The sequence below is a fragment of a genome, unplaced genomic scaffold (assembly GCF_019419815.1).
Source record: "Pyrus x bretschneideri cultivar Hongxiangsu unplaced genomic scaffold, Pyrus_bretschneideri_v1 Contig91, whole genome shotgun sequence".
Lineage (NCBI taxonomy): Eukaryota > Viridiplantae > Streptophyta > Magnoliopsida > Rosales > Rosaceae > Pyrus > Pyrus x bretschneideri.
Window position 1 is genome coordinate 1,182,480 of NW_025999833.1, and position 9,953 is coordinate 1,192,432.

Here is a 9,953-nt window from a genome sequence, read left to right on the forward strand (position 1 = left end):
AAAATGGCCCGCTCTGGGTTTTCTAGCTCTAGCTGCAGGTCTATTTCTCAACGCTACGGCCAGAAGTCCCAAGCTTCATTTCCTCCAAAGCAATGGGTCTTGAGTTGCCCTCATGCCCTATTCCTACTCACTCGGTCGAAGAAATCTTCAAATATTTCTTCGGCCTAGAGGACTTGTCAGATGACGAATTCCAAATCTGCTGTCATTGGGCATACCCATCTTCTATAGTCCTTCTGTTGGAAATGTGCCCTAAAACCAATCATATGATGATACTTTACGGACATTTCACATGTTAAACTAATCTAGTTTAATATAAAGGGTAAAGATTATTGTTTAAAGCTGTCTCAAATAAATGTCATATGCTTAAACGATAAGTCCAAGGAATATGTAACTAGGAGAATGTGATATGAAGAAGTTAGATTCATGAGACCATTCTCTTTCTTATACATATCCTAAAAGTTCCTGATTATATGATTGCCAATTGGGCATTGACAGTCCGTTAAGATCAGTCCTTGCTATGTCTTCTCTTAGGGAGAGTGATTGGTCTCGAGTTATTGGAAGACCTAAAGGTGTATAATCACTAAAGGGAGAATTGAAAGTAAGTTTCAATTCATAATCGATTTAAAGAGTTCTAATCGCCCACTGCCTCGCTAAAAGGAACCTAATGGATCGTACACCAAGTAAGGTAGAGATTGAAGAAACAACGGAGATGAGTAAGGATAATTAAATGGTTTAATTATTTATGGCTAGGATTAATTAATATGTTAATTAATCAAATGGATATGTTTGTTATAGACCTTGGGTTAGTTTTGGGCCGCAAGGCCCAATGAGATTTGAATGTCAAGCCCATTAACTCAAGTTGTATGACAACTTGAAAACATAAGGGGCTTGAAAGCCCAATGAACCCTTAAGGCTAACCACATTAAAGGATGAAGGGTTTTGGTTCTTTTGTCACTTAATTGAAGGGACTATATAAAGAACTTTATAACATTTCATCATAAGGGTTTCTTTTGGAGAAAAGATGAGAACACAAAGCTCTCTTTTCTCTCTAAGAGGCCGGCCACCCCAAAGGAACATAGCTAGCAATCTTCCTTCCTCTAGGTCACCCATCTCTTCCTCAATGCTCACCTCGGTGTGGAGACTTAAAGGTTTCCTATTTTGGGAACTTGGAGAATCCATTCATCCATCCTTCTCCAAGAAATCCATGGTGCTAAGAAGTAAGGAATGAAGGCCTTCTCTCATGGGTGATTAGTTGAGTCTTGGTTCACCACAACTACTAGGCCTTGAATTTCATGGGTAAAGTTTTGTTTTTGAGTGCATACAAGCATGATTCCGCCTTTTAATTGTTGATTGCATGCATAGATGTTGCTCAAATGAACTAGTTTTCACAAATATTTCCTTCACCTTCCACAATCGGTGTGGGAAGAGGCCGAGGAAGTGGTCTTCGGAAGTCTTGGGGATAATTCATCATTACTTGTGACCTACCTTATGGTTGCTAAGCTCGATAAGAAAGTTGGGAAGTTCATCATCCCAATTTCTTAGCTCGTTAACTGGGTTATCTCCAGGGGTGCCCCATGCCATTCCTTGCTTCTCACTCACTTTTGAGCCGAGAGCGCCTCTCCAGTTCTAGGAGCGGCGCACCAAATTCTGCCTTCGATCAAATACTCCAGAATCCCGATGTGCCAGCACCTTTGCCGACTGGTGGGATGCCTACACCAAGGATTTCTTCAGTACTTCGGCCGAGGAAATCTTGAATAAACTTTTGGCGATCGACCCAAAAAGGTTCTCGTTCCAAAATCCAAAGAAACAGTCCAAGGTATACATCTGCTTCTATTATTTTCCTTTGTTCATTCAAACTCTGTTCTAACTCGAGCTCAGTTTTTCCAGGTAGCCGTACAATGAAATGGGTCGATGTGGTGGCGATGACCTCGGCCAAGAAAAAGCTTGCCCCTCCTCCAAAGAAGGTTGCAGCTATTGTGCTGACCCCACCGAGCAAACAACCTCGCCCTGATGCCAAGATGGATAGCGACGTTCTTCAGCCCAAAAAACATGTCAAGAAATTAGCAAAGAAGGGGGAATGGGAGATTCAAGTAATTTCTAGCCAACCCACAGGGGCAACTACTTCTAGTGTCCCTTTCCTTTCTTTTGTCATCCAGGCCTCGACGGGAACACTACAAAACCCTTCGACTGAAATTCGTCCCACCGCTCAAGTCATGGTCAAACCAATCATTACCCCATTGGTCGAGGGTCCTGCAACTCCAGGGCCGGTTGTTGCTCCTAAGGTTGGCCCAGTAGTTGCTGTTTTGGAAAATGTGGCCACTATGGTCGAGAAAACCCTCCCACATATCCAAAAAAGAAATCAGTGATCGTCCTAGAAGAAGTATGATTATTTTCATTGACGATCTTCTCCATTTATTTAAACAAGACCTCCCAACTAACGACCAATTTCCTTTTATGTCTAGGAGGATGAAAGTGAATAACCTTCGCTGCCAAGGCAGCCTCGACCGGCCAAAGTGTCAACCTCCCTCGGTCGAAGTCGGTCGTGAGACTGAAGCAGTGCCCTTAGTCGAACCGGAGGTAACATCAGAGGCACCGGTTCATCCTCAAGATTAAGATCTTGGCATTCCTCCTCAAGAAGTTACTTCAACTTTTGTAAGGCTTAACTATTTTCTTTTGTTAATTCCAGGTGCCCAATCGCTTATTTCACTGAAGGTTCTATACGCCGAAGGGCGTTATTTACATCTCTTGGCCACCTCAGTGGCCATCAAATGTAGATAACCTTCATCAACTGTGTGAATTAAAAGGCCGCCTTAAACACTGGGCTCGGCCATTAAGCTCTCTAGTTCGAGCAATGAACCAGCAGACATGGCCGAAGTCTCTTATCGGTAAGTCTATCACGACTTCCTTATCTGCCATTCTTTTGGATTCTTCTTTCTTAACAACTCTTCTCTGTGTAGCCTTCATAGGAGGTCAAGCTCGACGCCCTCTTCTCGAGCACTTCTAGGATGGCTGGACCTTCTGCCACCATGGCCGAGCCTTCTGCGACTGCGGCTGAGTCTGACACCTCCATCAAGTTGCAGGAGCTTCTATCCCTTTCGGCTTCACAAATCCTTCAACGCAAAGGCCTTGACTCTGTAGGAGAGTGCCTGGACGATTTTGTAGCCAACGGATTACTGAGCATGTAAAGTGTCGTTCGCTTATCTAATGTCCTAGAGCGAACCTGGCAGTACTTCACTACTTTTGAAAGGGCTCTCCAGGTAGAAGATGACCTTAAGGCTACAATGGTTGCTCATGAAGCTATTCGGCCAGAGCTTGAGGAAATAAAAGCAAAGAAGACAGGACTAGCCGACCTCAATCGTCGAATCGTCGAACTTTAACGTCAAAGGTCAGCTGTTGCTTCGGAGCTCGAAAAGGATTTTGAGGCAAATAAGTCTCGACTAACGGACTAAGGTGGTTGGAACAGCAACTGCAGCTCGATAAAAGAACAAGGTAGGCTAAAGTTACGATGGGCGAAGTATGGTGGTTGAAACTGAAAACTGCTCTTGAAGCCTTCCTTCCTTCGACCCCTTAGAACTTTGTCTTTAGTAGTAGGTTGTTGTATTTTTGTAACTTTGCTTGTACGCCCTTTTGCAAAATTAATGAAATGAATTAGTTATTCTTGCATCATCTCCCAAGTGACTGGATACTATTTCTTCAAGAATTTCCCATTGATTGGTAACTTATGAATTAAACTAGTTTAATCCTTAAGATAGTATGCCTCCTTGCCGAGAACTTTGTGGACGATGAATGGTCCTTCCCAATTCGGGGACCATTTTCTGAATCTAGGATCTTTAATTCCTACTGGGAACACGGTTTGCCATACTAACTCTCATTCGCCAAACGTTTTTTGTATAACTCGTCGATTATAGGCTAGTTCGACGATCTTTTTTTACGCCACTAATAAATTATAGGCATTAAGCCAAACTTTCTCCAAGTCCTCTAACTCTTGCCTCATGGCCTGATTGTATTCGACACTGAACAAACTACTTTTTTCGATTACTTGTTATGAGTTTATGCTTAGCTCAACTGGTAGCATCTTGTCGTGCCCATATGTTCCTGTTGTTGATCAGAGTGAAGTTCGATATGCCCATAATGCTTCTTTTAACTTCAAATGCCATATACAAAGTTTTTCTTTAATCATTTTTTCAAGAATACTGATCAAAACTTTATTACTTGCTTTCGCCTATCCATTTGCATATGGGTAATACGGCGTAGACTGATTGAGCTGAATTTTTAAACTTGCCGTGTATTCCTTGAACCTGTCGGATGTAAAGATCGTACTGTTGTCCGTTATGATTGTTTCTGGTACGTCGAATTTGGTCATGATGTTTTCTTCCACAAAATTACAAACTTCTTTAGACGTTAACTTTGCATATGACTTTGCTTCTACCCATTTGGTGAAGTAGTTTGTCGCAACGAGTATCCATGCATGCTTTTCTAACCCGAAAGACGGCATAAGTTTGCCAATCACATCCATGGCCCATCCTTTAAACGACCATGGTTTGGTGACCGAGTGAAGTAATTCGGCCAGGATTCTCTGTATAGGCCCATGAATTTGACACTGTACACATCCTTGTGCGTACTCAATGCAATCTTTCAATATACTCGGCCAAAAATAACTGTGTTGGTGAAGTAGCCAATGCGTCTTGTGTCCAGATTGATGAGCTCTACATATTCCTTTTTGTACCTCTGTAATCGTTTGGGTGACCTTTTACAGGCCGAGGCATAATAACAATAAGCCGTCCTCACCCTTTCGGTACAACTCATTCTAGTACATTATGTAATTTATGGCATGTATCCTTATCTTGTGGTCATGTTTGCCACTGGGATTATTGAAATATTGCATGATTGACCTTCTCTAGTCATCTGGTAATGTCTCGGCTGCGCAAACATCTGCAGGATCTTCTCATTCCAACAATGAAGGTAAGGACATGACTCGTGTACAGATCACGTGGTCACGTTAGAGAACTTGTTGATTGACCAGGGCCGGGTGTGGCCGCCGTGCCTTTGTATTTATAGGGACGTGCTGACTTGACTCGATCAGTATTGCATTTGATCTTTAACGCAGTTTGGCATGGATCAGAACCAACTAAATGCATGGTGTTATTATGTAATTGTCCAATCAATTTAAAATCTCCATCATTATCTCAATTTAATTGACCACATCTGACCAAACAATGATGGCTTTATCCCATCATCATGTGATCCATGGTCAAAAGATCACCACGTCACTATCCTTGTGCTAATTGACTCTTCCTAATATGTCCATAGGCTGAAGCCTACTCTTTTGTTCAGATGCCATCCTAATCACATCACCATCTCATAATTTCACCTTTATCCTATGCGTGGATTAATTGCACGAAATTAATCCAGTAGTAATTGTATTGCCGTGTGAATTTGCCAACACCAATATGCCGAATATCCCCAATTAATTCTGAATTGTAGTTTAGAGATATAATTTGCATCACGTTTATCTTGTACAAGATAATTCATTATTAAAAAATAATTATTATGATAAAAATCATAATATTATCCTTGGATAATAATAAAATTATCTTCATTTTTTTAATCCGACAATGTGGAGCTATGCTTACTTAACAGCCTTGATTGCACAGACCGACAGTGTAAATTTGGGTCTAAACAAGCACATATTGTAAATTGAATTCGGATAGTGCCATTGTCCATTTCCCAATTCGGCCTTTTACTATGGCCGAGTGAGCATGTAGCGAATAACATTTGTTTGGGTGATGACCTGAGTAACCGATGGGAGCATGTAATGCCTGAGTTTTGATGTGGCGAAAAACAAGGCCAGGTAGAGCTTCTCGATAGCTGAATAATTCATCTCAGGTGAGTTAAGATTCTGGCTAAGATAAAAATAGCCTGCTCTCGCCCAGTGTCATTGTCTTGTGCAAGAAGACATCCGATGGATTCCTCGGCCACTGAAATATACAACTTGAGAGGTTTGCTACACCGAGGAGGCACAAGGACGGGTGGGGTTGTGAGGAAGACCTGGATTTGTGTGAAAAGCATCTTCACGCCATTCGAATTTGTTAGAATCCTTGAGTTTAAAAGCATGGAGAAAGCCTTCATTTTCCCACTGAAATGGCAATGAAGCGGCAGAGAAAATTAATCATGCCGAGTAAAGACTATAGTTGCTTCTTGGTTGTCGAGGGTGGAGTGTCGATGATTACACAAGCCTTATTTGCATCCACCTCGATGCCTCGATGATGCACAAGGAAAACCAAGAAGTTACCGATTGATACGTCGAAAGCGCATTTAGCAGGGTTCATTTTGAGGTTGTGTTAGCATATACGAAGGAAAGCTTGCCGAAGATCATCTAAATGTTCTTGGTAGCGCTTCGATTTGACCACCACATTTTCGATATACACTCTATGACCGTACCAATCAAGTCATGAAAGATGGTATTCATAGCATGTTGGCATGTGGCAGCAACCTTTTTAAGGCTGAATGGCATGACTACGAATTCGTAGGTCCTAAGTGCCCCCGATCAACGAAAAGTAGTTTTGTGGACATCGGCCTCGGCAATAAAGATCTGGTTGTAGCCAGCATGGCCATCCATAAAGGATAACATCTCGTGGTTTACCGCAACGTCAATTAGTAAGTCTAAAATTGGCATTGGGTGTTCATCTTTAAGGGTTGCCAAATTCAAATTACAAAAATCGATACAAATATGTAGAGCACTGCTTTTCTTTAAAACTGGTACGATATTTGCCAACCATTCATCGTATTGAACTGTCTCAATAAACCCGGTTTTTAAAAGTCGAACAAGTTCATTTTTTATGCCAAGTTGTACTTCGGTCGAGAATCGTCGAGGAGGGAGGTTGGCGAAAAGGCTTTAAGCTAGTTTTGATGTGTAATTTGTGCTTGACGAGTGTTCGATCTAGACCAGGCATCTCATGGTAATTGTAAGCAAAACAATCTTTAAATTCTTTAAGTAATTTACAGAGTTTTGTTTTCATGAGTTGGGGTAACAAAGCATTAATAAATAAAGGTCGAACGTCATTGGTCGTTCCAACATTTATTTCCTCTAATAGGTCTTTGACCTGGGGCTGACTGTTTTCGAGCTTGGTCGGAGCGGTTTGGACTTGTTAAGTGACAGGACTGGACCATTGTCTCCTTCGGTGAGAAACTCAATTAAGTTCACTGTAGAATTTGGTTGCTTGGAAATACCATACCAATGGGCCAGCAGTCGCTCCATGGTGGATGAAACCGCGGTCTAGCATGAAAGCTTGTAAGGTGATGCAGCCGACGTGATCATCGTAATAGCGAGCTTGAATCATATTATCTTCGAACGGCTGATTGTTAGCCAGATGAATCACGACTGATTTACCATCCCAAAAAATAAGGACTTGATATAATAATGACGGGATACAGCTTGTTTGGTGGATCCAATCACGATCAAGCAAGGCATTATACTCAGTCTTTGAATCGACCATTAAAAACACGGTCATGTGATTGTGACCTACGATATTTACATCTAAAGGAAGCACTCCCTTGGTCTGGGACTTGTCACCGACAAAGCTGTTCATGGTTACCCCTGATGGGATAAGTTCGTCGTTGGAGCGTCATAATGCCTTCATGATGGAAACAGGCATGATGTTGACTGTTGCCCCACAATCGATGAAAATTTTGGAAACTGGGTATCCTTCAATATAAGCCATAACATACAATGACTTTAAATATTGAAGATTGACGGAAGAAGAGTAGGGGAATAGTTCGGCACAAGCTGCCCTAAGTTTATCTTCTTTGCTTACTTGCTCAGCCTTCTCGATGGTGACGAAGTCAACTTGTGTTGCTTCCTTAGGAACCACGTTGCCATCTAGGAAATTTGATTAGGACATGGTTGGCTGGAACTCAGCACATAAGACGTGGACCCTGCTGATTTCCATATTTTCAAGGACCGAAGGGCCTATCAGGACATGATCTTCATCTTCTGGATTTTCGGGCAAGGCATCCTACTCTTGAGTATCTTTTGCTTGATCATCTTCTGCTTCAGCGAGTAATTGTTCATGTGGTACATACATTGTACTTGTTTCATTCTGATTGTCATCCCTAAGCTTGCTCGACATTTGGACTTGGTTCTGCCCCTATGAAGCCTTGTGGATCCAATCCTGATAGGCGATGCGGGCGTTCCTTGTGTCCAAGTAAGCATTTAAACATGCCATACGCTCTTTTTCATCTGCCATAAGGCCGAAGAGGGACACACCTAAAAAAACTTAAAAATGGTATCACATATATTAGAGGTCCTCGAGAGAGAAAGGAAGCTTAGCAATATCTATATCAGTATATGGTTCAACCTCGAAGCCAAGAACTCGAGCCTTACGTATATGCTGGAACCTGGCCTTTATCCCCGGATCTGTTGTCTTTTGGATGATCTGTTCGGCATCAGGGCAAGTTAGTGCCAGGTCCAGAGCCTCTTGGCATGCTTTTGGTAGGCCGTACAAGTCATTAGCGAAATGCTTCTTATGAAACTCCCGCATGTATTCCAAAGCTTCACCGAGAAATGATGGCTGAAGATTTCGTCGGACTTTAATTAATGGCTCTTGTGGGGGTAATGGAGGAAGTTTGCTTTCCGCTTCCTTCCTAAAGTGCACGAAATTAGCTTTCATTTCCCCAGGTTGAATGAAGAGTTTGTTGTGCTTCTTAAATTCTTCAATTGTGATTTTGAAGTCTCGGTCGATCACCTTCTTTCCTTGAAGTAACTCGGCCATGATTGTCGAATATTGTCGGTCATCTTCACTAACCGCTGTTTCTTTCGGCTGCCATTTGGTGGTCGAGGTAGCTTGGGCTGCTTGTCGGTGAGCCATACAGTTTATTCACTAGCGTCGACGATTTTGCGATTTAGACAATGCGGTATATACACCTGTATGAGAGTTATAACTATACCAACGTTGGTCGCGTGGCTCAAGTGGCTTGAAGGTTCTCTGGATAGCGGATGAGCTTGAATTGCTAGAGTTGTGCACATAATAATCCTCATTATAAAACGGTGTGTCAAAATTAAGTCGTCGTTTGGTTGAAGGTGGCCTGTCATTCCGTGTTTGAGGGCCGAGCCTATCGAAACCAAAAATTAACATAATGTTTTCCTTTGGCCTATTGTGGTATTATAGCCCAAAATGGCTTCTCCTTTGGCTCAATTAAGATAATGTTTTCTTTGCATCGACTACACAAAACCATTGCCCCGTCCGTTTCCTCTGCACTGGAGTCTGACATGGACTCGATGATAGACGGTCCTGAAAAGTCTTTGGGCAGCTCATTTGAAAACAAATCGATCTTCAACCGTGGCTAAGAGTTTTTCTTTGGGATGAATTGCATTGGAATGAACTCGGCTTTCCCTTTTCCTTTGTTTTTGGGTAGATGAGCATCTACCATGCTTACCGTCGCCGAAGGGAAAGGATTGGTGTCAACTAACTCGACCTTCCCTTCTCCTTTGTTTTTGGGTAGATGAGCATCTACCATGCTTACCGTTGCCGAAAGGAAAGGATTGGTGTCAACTACCTTTTAGTTTTCAGGAAATTTGAGCTTGCCATTATCAATCCAACTTTGAATGGCATTGCGAAATACGACACAGTTGTTTGTCGTATGTTTGTCATATGTTTGTTCGAGTTATGATATTTGCAATAAGTTTTGCCTTTTAAGTCTTCAGCCTTGGGAATATTATGCCCTGGTTGAAGCTTGATAATTTTTGTGAGCAGTAACTAGTCGAAGATGGCATCGACCTTGGTGATGTTGAAGGTGTAGACCTTTGATGTTTTAATAGGAGTTTCCATAGGGGCCGAGCGAGTTTTGGCATCTTTGGAGCTAGCGTAAGCCAATGCTTTGCACACATATGGTTTGTCAATCACTATCTCAGTTGCATCTACGCTTACGCATTAGGACTCTTCCCCGTCAGTCGA